General features: G+C 35.1%; 1 long non-coding RNA gene across 1 annotated transcript in view; it reads left to right on the top strand.

Annotated features, from left to right (window-relative positions):
* Positions 1-20,866, top strand: part of LOC141389715 (uncharacterized) — a 100,937-nt gene extending 80,071 nt beyond the window's left edge. Inside the window, exon 3 of the long non-coding RNA XR_012409147.1 lies at positions 20,731-20,866. This is a non-coding gene — a long non-coding RNA (uncharacterized lncRNA). The remainder of the gene's footprint in view (positions 1-20,730) is intronic.
* The last annotated feature ends 921 nt before the right edge of the window (positions 20,867-21,787 follow it).

Genomic DNA, 21,787 nt, shown 5'->3' with positions numbered 1-21,787 from the left:
AATGTAATAGCTTGGGTAACCAATACCTAGACAACCGCATGGTTAAATTTCTTAATATAAACCTTTACATTTGTTCCACTTAGCAATTTTCTTTCAAGAAGCAAAAACCATTTTGTGGGGTGCGAAAATTCAATACGTATGATTATTTATTTATATTTACTTGATTGCCTTCGCCGCACGTTGGGGCAAGATTGAAAAAAACTGGTCTTAATTGAAAAATTGAAACACAAATTTTTGAAAAGTATTTAGAGTTAAAAAAGTAGCGGAATATTTTATATGCGGGTTATTCCAAAACGATATATTCTGGAGATGATGCTTGATAAAAATATTTTCAATCCCTTCAAATGCACAATTTGAGCCAGTTTAGTTGCAATATATGCCTAAAATGTTCGAAATCCCCCAAATTTGACTGTACCTCTATATGGGGGCTATATCAAACTTTTGACATATATTGATAAATTTTCGCACGATGAATTCTTAGGCATTCAGAACCATAAATTGTAATTTACAGATAAATATACTAAAAAATGTGGTCGAGACCCCCGAAAAACATAAAATCGGGAGATACCCTTTATGGGAGCTACACGAAATTTTTAGGCCTAACTTTATAATTTTTTGCCAAATATTAGCTTAACTAATAATTAAGTATATTGGAAGATTTTAGATTAATCAAATAAGAAATGTAGACGAAACCGTAAAAACACTTCTTAGTTTTTATGGTAGCCATTTATGAGAGCTTCGAATATACATCTTCAATCCCATAATTTTCACCAAAACTGTAATATTAACATTTTATCCTTCCCTGAATTAATCTCCGTTTTTTGGAATCTTTCCCCAATGTGCGCCGTCACCACCAGACGTCATTCACAAAGAGAATCAACAAAACTGTGTTGTGTTGACTATCAGGGAAAAGTTCATCGCCATTACTTTGTATTTATATTCTATTTTCACCACATAGTGGAAATAGTAAGGAAATTGAGAGTAAATGTTGTACATCACATTAAGAGTTTTGACCCCTTTAAGGGAGTGCAAATATCTTTGAACTACTAAAGCAAATCAAATGAATGTAAGCAATCAGAGAAAATATGGCTTTAACGCAAAAGCATTTCTTCTTTTTTAACATCTTAATCTATATATCGACACCTCCCAATAATAGTATGCTAAGTCTAAAAAGTGAGTTTTGCAGGAGAAGCTCTCAAAGTGTGGACAGTTTTTTGAACTTCAGTACTATGCTAAGTCAATATTTGTTTATAACTTCTGTTCGGATTGACCGATCATTACCAAAATTTGACAGAATTTAAGTTAAAGGACGTTCGACACCTCCAAATAATAATTTGCTAATTCTGAACAGTGAGTTTTGCAGGACAAGCTCTAAAAGTTTGGAAATTTCTTTGACCTTCAGTACTATGCTAAGTAAATATTTGTTTATAACTTCTGTTCGGATTGTCCGATTATTACCAAAATTTGACAGAATTTAAGTTAAAGGACGTTAAATATAAAAATGTAAAGAACTTGAAAACATGCTAAGTCGACTTAGCATATTATTGTTTGGAGGCGTCGATATATAAAAGAGCTTAGTGATAAGTGAGTGAGTGAGTGAGTGAGTGAGTGACTGACAGATCATCGCCCAGACGAAACGGCTGAAGCTAGAAGCTTGAAATTTGGAGTGTAGGTTGCTGTTGGTATGTAGGCATGAGATAAGGCTAGGTTTTTGGAAATTCGAACTCGAAGGGTACGAAAAGTACTAAAAGGTACTAAATATGGTACCCTTTGTATAAGGCAAACGGGAAGAGCTAGAATTCTGAAATTTGGAATGAGGGTCACTGGTGGAGAGTTAGAAAGATGTACCAAAGGGTTTTTGGAATTTCGACCTATAAGTGTACGAAAAGTACTAAAAGTTATAAAATTTAGTACCAGTTGTATATTTTGAACGGCTATAGCTAGAATCTTAAAATTTGGTATGGAAATAAAGGTTGGGAAGTGGTGTTTATGAAAGGAAATTCGTACTTATGTGTACGAAAAGTACTAAAGTGTACTAAATTTAGTACAATATGGATTTGGGTGAACGGATAAAGATGAAAACTTGAATTTTGGAATTAAGACTACTGTTGAAGAGTAGGATAGAGATATGATGGTTTTTTTTGCAAATTCGTATTTATGTGTACGAAAAGTACTAAATTTGGTACAAATTGGATTTGGGTGAACGGATAGAGCTGGAATCCTGAAATTTGGAATTTAATTACTTTTGGAGTGTAGGATTGAGTTAGTCTTGGAAATTTATACTTATGTGTACGGAAAGTACTAAATGGTACTAAATTTGGTACAATTTATATTTGGGTGAACGAATAGAGCTGGAGTCCTGAAATTTCGAGTTAAGGTTACTGTTGGAGTGTGGAATTGAGGAAGTTTTGGATATTCGTACTTATGGGTACGAAAAGTAATAAATGGTACTAAATTTGGTACAATTTAGATTTGTGTGGACGGATAGAGGTGGAATCCTGTAATTCGCAATTACTGTTGGAGATAGTTATTTAAATTCGTACTTTCATACGAAAAGTATTAATGGTATAATGAATAGAGGTGGAATTCGGAAATTTGGTATTATAGCCGCTGTTGTTGTGTAGGGTTAAGATATGGATGTGGCTGTGGATATGCGCACAATAAGTGAAAGAAAATTACTAAACGGCACAGAATTTGGTCCAAATTGTTATTGTTTAAAGGGGTAGAGCTGAAATTCGGTATTAGTATAGCTGTTGACGTTTAGAGTGGAGATAGAGATGAAGTTTTGGAAATTCGTACTAATGTATACAAAAAATACTAAATCGCTGTTGGGATATAGTTTTGGATAAAATTAGTAATTTTTGAAACTTGTACATACTTTAAGTACTAAATTTGGTGCCAGTTTTGTGTTGTTGTATGAGGGATTGTGTTGGTGTTTAGATACAGATTTTTTGAAATGCATACAAATTCTAAAATTAGTCTGAGGGCTGGATGATTTATTGAGAAATACGAAATGTACTAAATGCTATTAAATTTGACGTTGGGTGTAGCAATGAAGATGGAATTATATCATTAGTGTGTGAAAAGAACAAAATTGCATTAACTTTGGTATTGGGCTAAAGAATAGAAGTGAAAACGAATGTTTACTTAAATCCGCCTTTAAATGTGTGAAAGATTTCTACATGTAATACCATTGCCATTGGGTGAACAAGTGGAGCTAAAACTGTAACATTTGAACTAGGTTAACACGAATTCGGTTCCTAAATAATGTACTGAAATCAAAAAGTCAAACGTACCTTTTTAACAAAATTGTTTTTATCTTTGTTGTCTATTCTAAACGTTATAGTAAGTTCATTTGAAAAGGTAGTTATATGCGGCTAATGTTTTACAAGAAGATTTTTACATCCTGAGAAAAAAAGGATGAAAATAAAATGTCTCAAAAATTAACTGTTATATAGGGTGACATCTTCTGAATAATGGTTTTGTACATTTCGATATCACAAATTCCAAAATTCGGTTGGAAAATGTGGATAAAATTTTCAAAATACCTACATCGATCTAATAAAACATGGACTGGAATTTAAAATGTAGGCCGCTGTTGAAGGGTATATGTCTTTTTTTTTTTTGAAAATCGAACAAAACGTGTACGAGCAGTACTTGAAAGAAATTAAATATCAATTCAAATAGGTATTAGTACATCAGTTTTCAGTGTTCTCCATATTAAATATTGTTTATTTGTATATTACTCCTTTTCCGCTTACGAAGTAGCGGGCATTTTGCTAGTAATATATAAATTTACATTCTTGGCTTTGATAAATTTCGTGTGATTATCGTTTTGACTAGAGTGATCAATAATATACACTTTAAAGTTTCTAACAAAGAGGAGTGGGGAACTAAGAATCAAGAAGATGAGTAAAACCGAAGACTTTTACAAGGTCTTCTCTAGAACACCTTTTATAGGGAGATAACCATTAGCAGATCATTTACACATAGAAGACCTTTAAAATTCTATGAATTAACGATTTGCTACAGGCAGGTCTTCTATAGACATAGGATATTTAACAATACTTATATAGGTAGAAGGCCTGGTGTTCTAGAGATTAACGACCTTTATATCTATTCTATAGACAAATGCCTTTTAACAGCTTTTCGATACACAGAAGAGTTTTTACAGGTCTTCTAAAAACACAAGACCGTTTCCACGTCTTCCAGACATGGAAGGCCTTCTTCATGTCTTCCAAAGACAGTCGACTTTTTACATGTCTACCTTAGATAAAAACCGCACAGAAGCTTTTTACAGGTCGCCCAGAGACAGAGGACAATTTACATTTATTCCAGGTCTTTTAAAGACAAAAGACTTTTCCAGGTTTCTAGAAGTTTTCTAGAGATAGAAGACCTATTATAGGTCTTCTCGTGGCAGACTTGTTATACGTCTTCCATAGATTGAAGGCATTTTACAAGTCTTCTAAAGAAAGAAAATCGTTTATAGGTCTTCTATGGACAGAAGATTTTACGGGCCTCTAAAGACAGAAGACCTTTTACAGGTCTCCTCCTTTTAAAAGTCTTCTAGGGATAGAGGTCCTTTTACAGGTCTTGTAAGGAGAGAAGACTTTTTACAAGTCTCCTAGAGACAGAACACATTTTACACGTCTCCTAGATTTCCTGGAGACGGAACGCCTTTTACAGGTCTTTAGGGGCTGAAGACCTTTTACAGGTCTTCTAGGAGTAGAAGACCTTTTACAGGTCTTCTAGGTGCAGAAGACCTTTTACAGGTCTCCTAGAGACAGAAGACCTTTTACTGTGATTTTTGAGATGGAAGACATTAGAGGTCTCCTATAGATAGAATACCTTTTATAGGTCTCCCAGAGACAGAACACCATCTGGAAATCTTCTAGGGAGAGAAGACCTTTAACAGATCTTCTAGAGATAGAAGATCTTCTACAGGTCTTCTAGAGACAGAAGACCTTTTCGAGGTCGTCTATAGACAGAAGACCTTTTCTAGGTCTTCTATTAACAGAAGACCTTTTACAGGTCTTCTATAGAGAGAAGACGTTGTACAGGTCTTCTACACAGAGAAGGCCTTTTAGAGAGAAGGCCTTTTACTGGTCTTCTATACATAGAATACCTTCTACAGGACCTCTATAGAGAGAATATTTTCTACAGGACAGCTATAGAGAGAAGACCTTTCACAGGTAGTCTATACAAAGGAGAACTTTTACTGGTCTTCTATAGAAAGAAGACATTTTACAGGTCTTCTGTAGAGAGAAGACCTCTTACATGTCTTCTATACAGCGAAGACCTTTAAAAGGTCTTCTATAGACCGAGGACCTTTTACATGCCTTCTATAGAGAGAGGACCGTTTACACTTCTTCTATACAGATAAGATCTTTTCTATACAGAGAATAATTTTACAGGACTTCTGTAGAGATAAGACTTTTACATGTATTCTATAGAAAGAAGACATTTTACAGGTTTTCTATACAGACCTTTTACACAGAGAAGACCTTTTACAGGTCTTTTAGAGAGAATACCTTTTACAGGTCTTCTATAAAGAGAAGACTTTTTAAAGAAGTTCTATAGACAGAAGACCCTTTAAAGACAGAAGGTATTCTAAAGAGGGAAGATCTTTTACAGATCTTCTGGAGACAAAAGCCTTGTACAGATCATCTACAGTCCTTTTACAAAAAGAAGACCTTTTGCAGGTGTTCTGTTGATAGAATACGAGTACGTCTTACAGGTCTGAAGACTAGGAAATGTTTTCTATTACCGAATTTAATTTTCATTTATTGTTTCTTTCTTTTTTTCTTTTGTTGTATGACTTCAGGTGTATATGTGAATATGTATGCGTGTGTGTGAAGGCTCGATCGAATGAAAGACGAGAAATAATGATTGTTAGAAATTCCGATGGGTGTAAACTGACATTTAATTGTAATTCCATTCTATACTGGATTCCTAAACGCCTGTTAGTTTCTCTTTCAAGGTGAAATCCACACACTCTTTGTTCTATAAATATTTGTACGGCTACATATTTCCACTCACAACCCTACCTTCTTACCTACCTAAGCTCTTGATAGCTTTGAGCTGCTCCTGTTATTGGTCTTTACAACAATTTGTAAGTTTCTTGTCAGTTTGTTATTATTATTGTTGTAGTTGTTATTGTGGGGCATCGACAAGGACTTCTAGCTTGTGTCTGGGTCTGTGCGTTTGTTGCTTTGACATTCCGAGGAAAAGGAAAGCCCAATTAAAGTGCTTGCTTAAATTTACTAAAAATTGTTATAAATGTTAACTTTTTGTTATTGTGTGGGTTTGGTCACTGGTTGTTTAAAAGCCAAAAAAAGGTTATCTATATTATATAGATATGCTGAGAAGATACAAAACAATTCACTTGGTCTTTTGTTTTTGTTTCCCTTGGTTTATTTTCAAGTTTCTTGCTAAGAAATTGAAATTCTTTACAAGTTGTCTTTTGGGGCCAAAGAGAATAAAATTTAGAATTCGTTGGGTGTGTGTGTGAGTTCAGCGATGTGGAAAAAATTACAACTTGCAGAAAATATATTAAGTAATTTTCCCATGATACCTATAAGATATAACACAAAGCCCCTGTGTTCCTCCTCTAACACATACACACTTAAATAAAATCATGTTTTTCATTGGGTACAATCAAAGTGAAAAGATTGATAACGAAATGGCGAGTTATAGCAATTTTGTTGTGTTTGTGGGGGATTTTTCTTTGTTTTGGTATATTTTATTTACTTTCACTTGCTATTTTTTTCTGTTTTCGCCATGGTTTTTATTTGATACGAAATCATTGGGGAGAACAGGTTAAAATGTAATTGAAATAAAAGAGTGAAAACAATAAATAAAGGCTTCGGTATACACTTTAGAATTTGTTGTAGGAAATTATAGTTTTAAGTGATTTGTTGTTTTGAGGATTTTTAATATTTAATTGTATTGTTAAAAGAAGAGTCGAATTAATTCTGTAGAGCAAATATAAATTGGTCTTATTTGTACTAGATTTATCTAAGAAATCGATATCTAGCTCCATAAGGCATAAACAATAACAAAATAAATATTCCTAGTTAGGAATTTAATGTGGGTCCTTCTAGAATGTTTATACCCTACACCACTATGTGGAAAGGGTATTATAAGTTTGTTTTGGTAAAAATTCATTAAACACCGCGAAATACTCGTCGGAGATCACCAATGTGGTATACCAATCTTCCTATCTCGGCGAGATAAAGCGATTTTGAAATGTCTGTCCGTCCGTCCGTGTATCCGTCTGTCCATTATAAATTGGAATCAAACTCCAGGCCGCAATTATAGACCAATCGTCACGAAATTTGGTATGGAGGTCGGTTTCACATCAGAATAGGTCGCTATTTTAATTGGTGATGATCGTGAAATATTTAGCTCGTGAAATGGACCAAAAACACAATTTTTATCCGATTTTGTAGCTGCTCTGTAGGTCGCAAAAATAGTCCGATTGCCTTGACATTTTAAATAAGGCAAGAGAATATGACAAAGAAGAATCTTGCAATTTGAGATGGCGATCAAATGATATTTAGATGATTAAATGGACCACAACTTTTGTGTGAAAATTGTGAAAATTTTTAATTAACAGCTTTTATCTTTATTTCTGGAAGAGCCATTCCGGGCAAGAAAGCTTTACGTGGAAGAGGAACGCTTGACCTTTCTATTGATGTCAATTGTGTTGGTGTACATTATAAGATTACAGAGTTACAGCCTAATATACCCTGTAATTTCTTTGTAGTATAATCATAAACACGCTAGAGGTCGCAATTATAGCTCAATATTCACGAAATTTTGCACGAGGTAAGACTTTAAGTCGAAGTAGATGCTTACAATTTTGAATGATTATCTGATAATATTTAGCGGTTAAAAATGACCATTGCTTTTGTATTCAAAATACAAAAAAAAAATATTTCCTGGAGGACATATACCGGCTGCGTAGACTACATATGGAAATAGCTCTATTGATCTTCCCCATGTTCCCAATTTTTGCATTATTGCAAATTACATGGTGCCCTAACGTTTTAATTGTCTAATTGGATTTCTATACATACATTGCCATCTTTTTTCCCCAGCCAAGCAAAATCAAATTTTCAACGGTGGCAAAATATCCTTCAGTAAGGTTTGCGACGTTTTCTGAGTATTTCAGCCATGTAAAACTTCTCTACAAGTGGTGTCTTTGGACACGCCGTTCGGATTCGGAGATAAGCTGTGGGTCCAATATCATTGAGCGGGTACACTCACTCATTGATATGAGATAAGTCTCCCTTGTCCCTTCTGGGATGTTTGTGAAACAATTATTATATAATTATTTAAACTTGGTGTGATACGGTACCAGAATTCACAAAGTTATTTCTTACAATAAGTTTATTTGTTCCATGTGTGGGTCCAATATCATTGAGCGGGTACACTCACTCATTGATATGTGATAAGTCTCCCTTGTCCCTTCTGGGATGTTTGTGAAACAATTATTATATAACACTGTGAACCGAAATTTTGGGGGGTGGAAAATTCCTATTGGAGATGAAAGCCCTTGGTGAGTATATACAGAACCCCGAAGGACAGATTCGCCGTGAGTCGAACTTTCGCGATATGGCGTGATGAAGTTTTTGCTGTAGACCCTAAAAGCCATCTGGAATCAGCGTTATATCTTTGTTTGCTGTTGTTAAGGCTTATATTTAAGATGACATGTCTTCAGTCAAATCGAATGAGGATTATTTTCGTAGAGCACTTCGACCTTCTAACTCGCTTCCTTCAATGTCCTTTTCGTCCTTTATTTTAAGAGCCGCTATAAAAGTACCACAAGATAACGTTTTTCAGCTTCGAAATGTTCTGCAAAAATGTCGGCCAGATAATTTTAGGTACGGCTCTCATTGACAACAAATCGATTTTGTCGCGTTTTCGTAGTCGTTTTGTGCATTTACCCTGTTTTTGTTCAGAAAAGGCTATATTTTGTTTTTTGTATATTCGGTACAGAACATACAAAAACACAAAACACAGTTTTTTTCGGAGCAAACAGGGGTAAATGCACAAAATGACCACGAAAACTCGACGAAATCGATTTGTTGTCAATGAGAGCCGTACCTAAAATTTCCTGGCCGACATTTTTGCAGAACATTTCGAAGCTGAAAAACGTCATCTTGTGGTACTTTTATAGCGGCTCTTAAAATAAAGGACGAAAAGGACATTGAAGGAAACGAGTTAGAAGGTCGAAGTGCTCTACGAAAATAATCCTCATTCGATTTGACTGAAGACATGTCATCTTAAATATAAGCCTTAACAACAGCAAACAAAGATATAACGCTGATTCCAGATGGCTTTTAGGGTCTACAGCAAAAACTTCATCACGCCATATCGCGAAAGTTCGACTCACGGCGAATCTGTCCATCGGGGTTCTGTATATACTCACCAAGGGCTTTCACCTCCAATAGGAATTTTCCACCCCCCAGACTTTGAGCTCCAGTTTGTTGCACAGTGTAATTATTTAAACTTGGTGTGATACGGTACCAGAATCCACAAAGTTATTTCTTACAATAAGTTTATTTGTTCCATAAAGAAATTTTGATATGTGGAAAGCTAATTCCCAGGGGTAAAGGTGTAGGGTATCACATGGTCGGCCCCGTCCGACTATAGCCTTTTCTTACTTGTTTGTGGACTCTCTCATGGACCTTTAGTAAATTTTATACTACGCGATTTAGCTTGACGCCATTCCGTAAACACTCTTCTATAAGGCATGTCACAGATTCCGATCGGAATCGTTTTAATTCCGTAATTTAATTTAGATCGTTTTTGTTTTAGGATCTCCGAACAGACCATAAACTGCACTTGGACACAAATGTTGAACTTTTGTGGGGGAAGTATCCTAAGGAGGGGACCGATATGGACCATTTTAGAAGTTAAACTAAGTTTGGACAAAATATGACGAAGGCCAAATTTTGGACCAAATCGGTTTATCAGTTCGAAAGTTATTTTGCTCTCAGGGCACTACATATGGAGCCATAGGAATTTTTTACAACTTTCGGGCTGTTTTCCCAAGAAGTATGAACTTGCCACTGAAAAAACTTTTACCGTTGTAATTGAGACAGCGATTGCAAAGTTAGTCAAGAGCTGGTTTTAAAGTGAACTTATCCGAAATTTTGCGTGGGAGGTACCCGAAGGAATGGACAAATATAGTCAATATTCAAACCTGATCTATACCTGGTAGATATATTAGGATGCGTAAAGTATGGTTTAAATCGATCACTCCCTTCAAGAGTTATCGTGCCTACAACTTTTCCGAACATTTTTGAACTTATGGTTTATGGACAAAATATTATGAAGGCCAAATTTTAGATCGAATCGGCAGATCCGTTCGAGAGTTATCTTGCGCTCCAACCACTACACACGGTGTCATAGGGTTTTTTGAACCTTTCATGTTATTTTCTCAAGAAGTATGGTTTTGCCCCTGATGAAAGTTGTACCGCAGTATGGGGAGCCGTGAATACAAGTTGCTACAACAAAAATTAAAAGGATTCGAGAGCAGGTCCTAAACTGAACTTTTCCGAAATTTTGTGTGGGAGGTACCCGAAGTAGCGGACCGATTGAGTCCATATTGAAACCTCATCTAAGTTTATTAGAAATTTCAAGATGTGCAAAGTGTAGACCAAATCGGTGACTCTCTTCAAGAGTTATCGTACGCACAAATTTTCCGAACATTTTCGAACTTTTGTGGGGGAGGTACCGGAAGGAGTGGACGGATATAACCATCTTCGAACTCAAACTAATTTTGGACAAAATATTTCGAAAACCAAATTTTGGATCAAGTCGGTTCATCCGTTCGAGTGCGCTGGTGCGCACAGCCAGACTGACAGACAGAAAGACGGACTTAGCTAAATCGACTCCAAATTGTCTGAAACACATTTCGTTCAAACATACTTGGGGTCTAAAACCATTATTTCGATGAGGCACATTTTGCCGGTATGAAAGTTTATGTATGTATATACCCTCGTTAGCATAAATGCTACAAGGATTGTCATAGTACGCCAGTGTTGGTACAAGCATGATTACTAGGCGATTATATAATTATCTCTATTCCTAGCTTGAAGGTTTTCAATTTGATAATAAAACAGAAATATTGAATTTTATTGTTGAATACAAAGGGTTTACTTCACTCTCCAACCACCACTAAGTAATTGAATTGCCATGAGCTATCTTAGTTTCCAAAGTAATTTATTTGTATGGGACCAAAGGTGGATATATGGTCCAATCTATGAAACAATTTTCCAATAAGCAAATTTGTTTTAGGTATTTTGGCCCCTGTATAGTTATATCAAAATACAATCCGATTTTCATTTTTTAGCCACAACATTGAACTGGTAAACATTTTTTGACGATTGTAAATAAAGGTTCATGTTTAGGCATGGAACTTCATATAACGATACCAATACTGAGTTATTTTGAATGTTTTGCTACATTTTCCTACTCTAACTTGGTCAATGGCTAGAAATCATCCACTTAGAATACGATCAATATAGACCCATATTTTGGAATGGCTGTAATAATTTTTGCATTCTCAATGGAAACATATCGAGGTCTCACTTAATTTTAAATAGATTAAACATAACATATAACTCCTATTAGAAATACGCATTGACGTGGAGGCGTTTAGTACTTTCACAAAAATGTTCGATCAGAAGTCAAAATAATAATTGTTTTTGTTTTAATAATTCGTTCTGGAATTTCAGAAAATAGTTGACTCATGGAAAATATATTGTACAGCGTTTATCAAGTTTTTGTGCAACTTTTAAAATAATTTATGCGTTGTGTTCCAGAACTTGAAAATAGTACTATTTGCTTTTTTCCTTTTTGTGATAGAAATGCGTTCCCGTGCTAAACTCGTACATCACTTTAAACAAAAATGGAACAGAATAAAATTTTCTGCTATAAAAATTTGACCGAGTAAAAACTAGCAGCTTGTTTGCTGGATGTTAATTTCGCTGAAATCACGAAATCAGCAGTGCGATTTTAACCCAGCAAAATGTTCGATGACAAATCATGAGTTGAATCATGGGTGCAAGTGACATGTCATAGGTGAAAATTTAGGTGAATCACCAATGACATTTACAAGTGAGTGACACACACTTTCACCAATTCATTGTCATAGCATTTTGCACCAGTTCATTGTCATAGCATCTTGCACCAATTCATCATCACAGCATCTTGCACCAGTTCATCATCATAGCATCCTGCACCAGTTCATTGTCATGGCATTTTGAACCAGTTCATTGTCATAGCATCTTGCACCAGTTCATTGTCATGGTTTTATGCACCAGTTCATTGTCATGGCTTCTTGCACCAATGCTTTGGATCCGAATTTTCACCAATCAGAAATAAAATTTGCAATACAATTATGTAATTTGTTGAATTAATAAGAATACAATGCACAGATTATTTGTATCGCCAGATGTTTTTTTCTTTATTTTGTATGTAATTTTCAAAATTATATATTATATTAATCTGGAATATCATATTTATCTCTTCCGATGGCTGCAAGATATTTCTTTCAACTTGGGGTTCCGTTTTTCCAATATTCCATAAATTATGTTTCAATCTCTGAACCAAGCTCATCATTTGGCAAATCTAGTATAAAATTGAATTCTGTTATGTTATTTCAAAAGAAAAACTTATCCTGTAATAATTACCATGTTATGATCTCTTTTATACTTATTTTACCGATCTTCTACTTTGCTCCTCTAATTTTGGGTCCCATGTTTTGTGATATCGTATTGAAATTGGTCTTTCCATTGGAGTTTTGTTCTTCCCTCGGGTGGCGTAACGTCAAATGGCTCGTATTAATATGCCGGTGGCATCTTTATCCATCCTGTTGACACGGCCCAGCCAACCCAATAATTGCAGCTCCATATGTTTTACTATATCGGTGTTGGTCGGCTGGTGGAGCTCGTGGTTTATAGACCGGGTCTGTTGCATACTTTTTAATATCCACAAAACGAAACAGGTTTCCAAACACAATATATATTTTTCTTTTGTTTTATATCAATTTACATTGTATTTTTAATTAAAATATATAAATTTTGCCACTATCGATCGCGTTCATCTGACTTTTATTTTCATTTTAACAATTACCTCTCCAAGTACACAATTATTCGGGTACATGAGTATTTGATAATTTATTGTGCGGGTACTTATCAATTTATTTAAACTCATGACAATATTATGACAAAGATCGGATCTTTCACCACTTCAATTTCACTTATGAAAATTCGATGAAAAAGATCGGATCTTTCACGACTTCAATTGCACTCCTGAAAAAGATCGGATCTTTCACGACTTCAATTACACTCATGAAAATTCTATGAAAAAGATCGGATCTTTCACGACTCCTTTCGCACTCATGCAAAAGAACCAGTGAAATCATGATTTCACATGGAATCACTTCCATTTAATTTTGCTGGGTAAGTTAACGAAAAAAAACGTTAAAATTAAACGCAAACTTATGAATGAAAAGTTCAAATAAAAGTCGACAGCACTCTTGCTATCGGTAGAACTTTACGACTACTTTTCATTCGAAGCTAACTTACCGAAAAATATCGTTAATTACCGAAAAATGTGTTAGAAAATCGCATTACAGATGATTTCATGTTTGTATGCGAAATCATGGTAAATTTTGCATGATTTCACGGCCAATTAGGATAACTCAACATTTCTTGGCATTATATTGCTGACGTTTTGTTGGAAAGTAATTTCGATCTTAAAGGATATATAAATTGATTTGCATTTTCTATTGTTACGTAAATGTCTGCGATTTATCTAAAACAGATAAGTGATCCATGTTATTCGTTATGAGGACGAGAAAATGATACATTGCTTCAAGTTTTGCTATTGCCGCTACAGGACCACATCGTGAAATTGTTCGAAGATGTAACAATTTTCTCAATGTTTACTCTTTTTTTCCATTCCCGAAAGCAAATAAAAATTTCATTAAAAATTTCTGATTTGATTTTCTGTAAAAATCTTAGAACTGATTTATGCACCCGATTGTGAACAGCTATTGTAACACAGAGTGAAGAAGGTCTAGACACCACTACAGTAAAATAACACATTTATTTTATGCGCCCCTACTACTATCTCGAAAAAAACAGTATTCTCTCCCTTGAGTGGTTTTTCTAAGCTTTTGTAAAGATAAAGTCACATTAGGCAAATATTTTACCAAGCGACCGGCAGTGTGCGCTTACTAAGAGCAAGTGAGCGTAAATAATGCATTGAAATTTATGATCACTTGCTCTCAGTAAGCGCACACTGCCGGTCGCTGTAGCAAATATTTGCCTAATGTGATCTTAACATAATCTTATTGCAATTCTATGTCACTCTGAGTTTTGTCTTTTGGCTGTAGTTCGATTTAATGTGTTAAATAAATAAACAATACCACTTGAATTTCAAGATGCCATGGGAGAAATGCTGTTATTTTCCCCTCCTCTCATGGGTGAAATTTCCGCCTCTCTTCAATCATCTGTCTTCCACTCCTCTTTGGTCTCATTACACCCCTCCAACTGAAACAGAAAAACTCAACAACAAATTAAAAACTACAACAATATAATAGTCTGAGAAAATAATGAAGAAAGCTTGTGTTCATGTGAAACGTTTGTGAGAGAATGTGTGTGCAGCATAGTGAATGAATGGGTATGAGTGATTCTGAAGGATAATCTCTGACTGTCTATCATCCATCCTGCCAGCCACCCAAGTAGTCATCCATTCATTTACTTTTTTACTACAAAACATGTAGTTTTTGTTTTTATTATTTTATTTAACAATCGACTAGGGTAACTACATGTACAACAACTCAAATGAGACGTCGAGACTTGTTCAACTTTGCGAGACTTGACTAGACAAGATGGAATTGCTCAGTCTTTACCGAAACTCTTGTAACCATTTAAATGAGCTACTGCTACTACTACTGCTACAGCTGTTGGAAGCTGCTGCTGTTGCCGTCAGAGCTGTTGCAACAGTCATTCACTATTAGGTCTATTGTCAGCCAGCATCACTAGACCGGCACTATGAAAAGAACTGTTGCTGCAAAACAAGAGGCAACAATGTTACTTCGGTGTGTGTGTGAAATTTCTTTCTTTCAACTGTAACGTAAAAAGAAGGAAAATATAAAACCAAAGAAGATTCCGTAGTGTAAAGAATGATTTTGATTAAATTAATTTTTATCAAAATGTCTTTTGTTCAGTTTGTGTTTTTTCGTTTTTGCAAAGACAGTGAAAAGTCGTCCTTACAGAAATTGAAAAAGAGTTTAGATAACATTGACATCATATTTGAACTGAAAGTAAGGACTTTACACCGAAAAAGTCGTAGACGCTATAAAGACGCCCTTTACGTCGTCTATAAATTCGCCCATCACGTATTCTATAAAGACGCCCTTCATGTCGCCGTAGAAAATGCACTTCAGGTCGTCTGTAAAGATGTCCTTCAGGTCATGTTTAAACACTCCCTTCAAATCGCCCGTAAAGACCCCATTCAGGTTGTCAATAAAGACGAATTTTAGGCCTATAAAAACGTCTATAAAGACGACTTCCAGGACTCCTATCAAGACGCCCTCCAGGTCCTCTATAAAGACATACTTAGGGTCGCCTATAAAGACGTCCTTAAGGTCATCTATAAAGACGTCCTTAAGGTCGTTTAGGAAGACATGTTTACGGTAGTCTATGAAGGCTTCCTTCAGATCGCATATGCAAATTCCCTTCGAGTTGCCTATAACGACACCCTTCAGGCTGTTTATAAAGACGCCCTTAAGTTCGTCTACAAAGACGTCCTTAAGGTCGTCTATAAAGACGCCATTAAGTTCGTCTATAAAGACATCCTTAAGGTCGTCTATAAAGACGTCCTTAAGGTCGCCCTTCATGACTATAAAGACGTCCTTAAGGTCGCCCTTCATGACTATAAAGATGTCCTAAAGGTTGCCCTTCATGACTATAAAGACATCCTTAAGGTCGTCTATAAAGACGTCCTTAAGGTCACCCTTCATGACTATAAAGACGTCCTTAAGGTCGTCTATAAAGACGTCCTTAAGGTCGCCCTTCATGACTATAAAGACGTCCTACATGACGTATGTAAAGACGCCCTCCATGACGCCTATAAAGACGCCCTTTGCAACATCTAACAAGACACCCTTCATTACGCCTATAAGGACGCCGTTTATAACATTTAAAAAGACACCCTTCAGGTCGTCTATAAAGACGCCCTACATGACGTCTACAAAGACACCCTTCATGACGTCTATAAGGACGCCCTCCATTACATCTATAAAGATGTCTATATGTCCTTAATGACGTCTGTAAATACTCCATTCATGACGTCTATAAAAAAGCCCCTCATGACGTCTATAAAGAAGCCCCTCATGACGTCTATATAGACGACCTTTGTGACGCCTATAAAGACGCCCTTCAGGTCATTCATAACGTCTATAAAGACGCCATGTGTTCATGATTCCCTTCATAAAGATGCCTCGTCTATAAAGACGCCCCTCAGGTCGTTTTTTAAGACGCCTTCAAGTCGTTATTTTTAAGATGCCCTTCAGGTCGTCTATATAAAGACGCCCTTCAGTTCGCCTAAATAAAGGCGCCCTTCAGGTCGTCTATATAAAGACGCGCTTCAGGGTCGTCTATATAAATACGCCCTTCAGGTCGTCTATATAAAGATGCCCTTCAGGGTCGTCTATATAAAGATGCCCTTCAGGGTCGTCTATATAAAGATGCCCTTCAGGGTCGTCTATATAAAGACGCCCTTCAGGTCGCCTATATAAAGACGCCCTTCAGGTGATTTTTATAAACACGCCCTTCAGATCGTCTGTATAAAGATGCCCTTAATGTCGTATATAAATAAGCCCTTCAGGTCGTCTATAAAGACTTACCTCAGGTCGCCTATATAAAGACGCCCTTCAGGTGGTCTTTATAAACACGCCCTTTAGATCGTTTGTATAAAGATGCCCTTAATGTCGTATATAAATAAGCCCTTCAGGTCGTCTATAAAGACTTACCTCAGGTCGTCTATACAGACTCCCCATCAGGTCATTTCAAAAGACTTCGTTTAGGTCGTTTACAGAAACGCCCTTCAGGTCTTTAATAAAGATATTCTTGAGGTCGTCTGTAAGTCGCATTTTAGGTTATCTATAAAAACTTCTCTCTGGCCTTCTCTCTATTAAGCCTTCCTTCAGATTATGTATGAAGACTTTCTTCAGGTCATCAATAAAAACTTCATTCTGGTCGTCTATTAAGACGCCCTTTGGATCGTCTATAAAGTCTCTTTAATGGTCGTCTTTAATTTTCTGGTCGTATATCAGGTAGTTTCAATTTAGGTTTCACTGTATTTTCTTTTTAACTTTTTTACCCAATAATTTCTTTTAAATCTATCCTAACTTAAGAAGGAACAAGTGAAGCCGTTTTTCTTAATTTACAAGTTGGTGCAACATTTTGTTGAGCTGTGTTTTTGTTCTATTGTTTATTTCCTTGTACACTTCTTATTCTTGATTTCCAGTTCCGGTTTCCGAGCTTTTTTCTTTCTTCTGCAATGTTTGTTTAGTCCTAAAATTTCAAAAAATTATATGCAGTAAATTCATGAAAAATGAATTAAGTGTGTTAAGTTTTTACGTGTTAAGCTAAAAGGCATTGTGTGTATTTAATTTAACGCTTATAATGAAAGCATACTAAAGAAACAAGAACAACTATGTACACAGACGACTAGCCAAAAAGAAAGAACTCAGACAGACACATACTCGTAAATTAAAAAGCAATGGAAATGTAATGATTTTTAAAGAAAAACTATTTTGTTAATGTTGGTTTTGGGTTTCTGGGGTGTGTAGTGTTGGGTGTGTGTGTGTCTGAAGTTTCTCATGCTAAAAGAAAACTTTCCTAAATGAAATTCAGTGTCTTAAAGGGGATTTTTAGCACATAAAATATGATGCAAAAAATAGTTTACAGAAACAATAGAGGAAACGTTGAAAAAGTTTCAAGGCAAGGTTTTGTGAAGGAGGTTACTAATTAATGAGAGAGAGAGAGAGAGTGGGGGTGACGATTTTAAAGCTTATGTTTTTTTGTCCTTCAATGGACTGTGTTTGTCTATTGAATTTTAGTAAAATATTTAAATATTTAAAACTTTTGTTTTTGACTTTAGAGTCAAATGGCTGAGGTCTGTTTCCAGGTAGTATAGTTGCTGGAACAGTTTTTTCATAATTCCTTTATATAACGGTCAATCAGTATATTTTTATTATTTAAATTAAAAAAACAACAACACTGGGAATAAAAAACAAAATTATTTAAGGACTTTTCCCTCTATAAATATTTTACAAGCGGTCATATAATGCGACATGAAATTTGAATTCCAAATTAAATTGCATTTTATATTTACAGATACATCTACATATAAGAAAAGTAGGTTCTCGTAGGCACTAACTTAAAATTTGGATTTTATAGTCATTTTAAGGAGATTTTAATATAAGTTTTTAAACCGCTTTTGAACATACAAAAAGGATACTGTTTCAAGCCTCAGTCGCAGGCTGACATGCATATAATAATTTTAACATTTAAAATACAATTGTTCAATAACTGTGCTTTTCTCGAATATTATAATCTGCTTTATAAAGCATTGGTATCACAGTCTATACAGTCGGACACTTAGCCAAACTAGTTAGCCCTGACTATTTAGTTTACTGTCAAATACATTATTGTGACATAAAATACAAAGGAAATCAAATCACAATAATGAACAATCTATTATGTTTGTTGTCAAAAGTTGTTAACAGAACTCTGAATGACCGACTGTATAGACTGTGGTTTGTACCTTAGTGCGTATGATTGTGATTGTATTTTTTCTACTTAATAATTACGCACTAAGGTACCAATGTCTTGTAAAGGAAATTATCAAAAAACTAAAAAGTTAAGACACAAAAGAATATATAACTCTTCTATTTTTCAACCGAAACTAAAATTAAATTTATTAATCTATTTTGAAGTATTAGTGTCATAGAATATTTGGTAAAATGTTCAATTCGATCTGAAATATATTCTCTGAGGTATGGGCATTTGAAAAGAAAAAATCATTGTGATTTGTACGTAGCATAGAAACTTTAAACGCATGTTTCTCGAAATGACATTTTTGAATTTGGTGCTCACTTTAGCTTCAAAACGGCTTTAACTATTTTTTTTTAAATTTTGGTTATTTGAAAAAATATGAATACTCAATTACACTGTGCAACAAGGTTTCTGTGCGGTGGAAAATTCCTTTTGGAGATGAAAGCCCTTAGTGAGTATATTGAGAACCCAAAAGGAAATTTTCCCCATAGGTCAAGTTTCTGAGATATCACGCGATGAATTTTTTGAATTTTCGCCTATGATGCTTGAGGAAATAGCTTTAGATCTCTGTTTGCCGTTATTGTAGCTTCGTTTTGAGATTACAAGTCTTCAGTCAAATCGAATGGCGAATCTTTTTGTAGAACATTTCATTCTTCTAACTCAATTCCTTTCATGTCCTTTTCGTCCTTTCTTTATTGAACCGTAGTAAAAGTACCACAAGAAGCGATTTTACAGCATCCAAATATTCCACAAAAATGTTGCTCAGAGAATTTTAGGTACGGTTCTCATTGACAACTAATCGATATTGTCACGTTTTCATTGTCTTTTTTGACATTTACCCGGTTTTTGTTCAGAAAAACCTATGTTTTGTTTTTCTGTATATTCGTTATTTGTTATGTATTGGTAGGTAGACATACCCATTGGTTATCGCTTATATTGACATCTGGGATGTATCTGAAATATTTACCATATATAGCTCCCGATATGGTGAACACGTTAATGACAAATTTTCTTGGAAAATAGATCCTGTTATCTAAAATTTTGAACCGGATATAGCGATATAAAACCCGGATTTTGTACCGATTTAAAGTAACCGATTAAACTTATATGTATACCATTAGAAAGCTAATAAAATTGCCAATCAGGGAAAATACATCTTTTGACAGCATCTTACCTGAGTTCGGTGCTAAATCAAAAAACCCGCATTCTTGAACCGTTTTTAAGGAAATATATAACTGCGCGTAAATATGAAGATAAAAGCTTGGTGGGTGAAATATTCTTTTTGCCGATGAAAGTCGATGAAGTTAATATTATGAACCCGGAAGGACAGTTTTGCCATAGGTCAAACTTCTGAGCAACATTTTTGTGGAATATTTGGATGCTGTAAAATCGCTTCTTGTGGTACTTTTACTACGGTTCAATAAAGAAAGGACGAAAAGGACATGAAAGGAATTGAGTTAGAAGAATGAAATGTTCTACAAAAAGATTCGCCATTCGATTTGACTGAAGACTTGTAATTTAAAAACGAAGCTACAATAACGGCAAACAGAGATCTAAAGCTATTTCCTCAAGCATCATAGGCGAAAATTCAAAAAATTCATCGCGTGATATCTCAGAAACTTGACCTATGGGGAAAATTTCCTTTTGGGTTCTTAATATACTCACTAAGGGCTTTCATCTCCATAAGGAATTTTCCACCGCACAGACCTTGAGTTCCAATTTGTGGCACAGTGTTATCAATATTAAAATTTGGGAATGTGAAAAAAATAAGGATGTTCGTGCTTTGTTATTTAACCAAATTAATCCCAAACATTCACTCTTCAAACATTTTTATTAAACAATTGTTTTCTTTCTCTTGCAGATTTAAACGGAATGTTTGAACTGGTCTTAAAATAAAGAGGAAAGCAGAAGAAACCAGACATCTGAAGGAGACAAAAAATCAACAACATCAGCAACCAATCCTGAAAGTTACAAAATTGCAAGCATAAAAAACGAAGAATATATATTGTTGTTGTACTTGTTTGTTTAAGAAGTTACAAAAAAACGGTAACACTTTGGCGAAACAGAAATGAACACAAACTGTGCAAAAAAGAATAAACAATGACACAGCCGATTATAAGTGTCAGACAGCGAACCAGCGGTCAGCAGTATTGGTAACAGGAATAGCAGAGCAAAAAAATAAAACAAAGGATTTGAAAAGAAACCAGATTAAGGCAAAAAATCAACTACAGCTTCTACAGGATGTTGTGTAAAGCAATCTGATAGTTCTTAATAGCACACACTGGTAGAAATCGCTGATCTAGCGGCGGGAAGTCAAAAATCAAAGCAAAAAATTTTGGAATATTTCCATTTTATCGATTGCAGATACTCTGATGACTAAAATTTTGTTTTTATATCTTCATATTTGTTTAATTTTTAAATAAATTCTTGTTAAAACTAAACAAAGTTTGTTTTTAATTGATATAGGAGGGTGTAAATTAAATTAAAAACTTTTTGGGGCTTGGAGGCAGTGTAACCATTTTAGCATCAGCTAAATTTACCATTATTTTTTTGTATATTCGTCGGAGACCCCCAATGTGGTATACCAATCTTCATATCTCGACGAGATAAAGCGATTTTGAGATGTGTGTCCGTTCGTCCGTCCGTCTGTCCATTATAAATTGTAAACACGCTCCAGGCCGCAATTATGGACCGATCGTCACGAAATTTTGTATGGAGGTCGGGTTCAGATCAGAATAGATCCCTATTCTTATTGGTGATGATCGTGAAATATTTAGCGGGTGAAATGGACCAAAAACATATTATTTATCCAATTTTCTAGCGGCTCTGTGGTCTCAATAATAGTCCGATCGCCTCGAAATTTTAAATCAGGGAAGAGTATATGACAAAGAAGAAGCATGCAATTTTAGATGGCGATC

Source organism: Musca autumnalis, unplaced genomic scaffold (assembly GCF_047663935.1).
Source record: "Musca autumnalis isolate F117 unplaced genomic scaffold, ASM4766393v1 scaffold_1, whole genome shotgun sequence".
Lineage (NCBI taxonomy): Eukaryota > Metazoa > Arthropoda > Insecta > Diptera > Muscidae > Musca > Musca autumnalis.
Note: the sequence above shows the minus strand (reverse complement) of the source record. Positions and strands in the feature narration are given on the sequence as shown.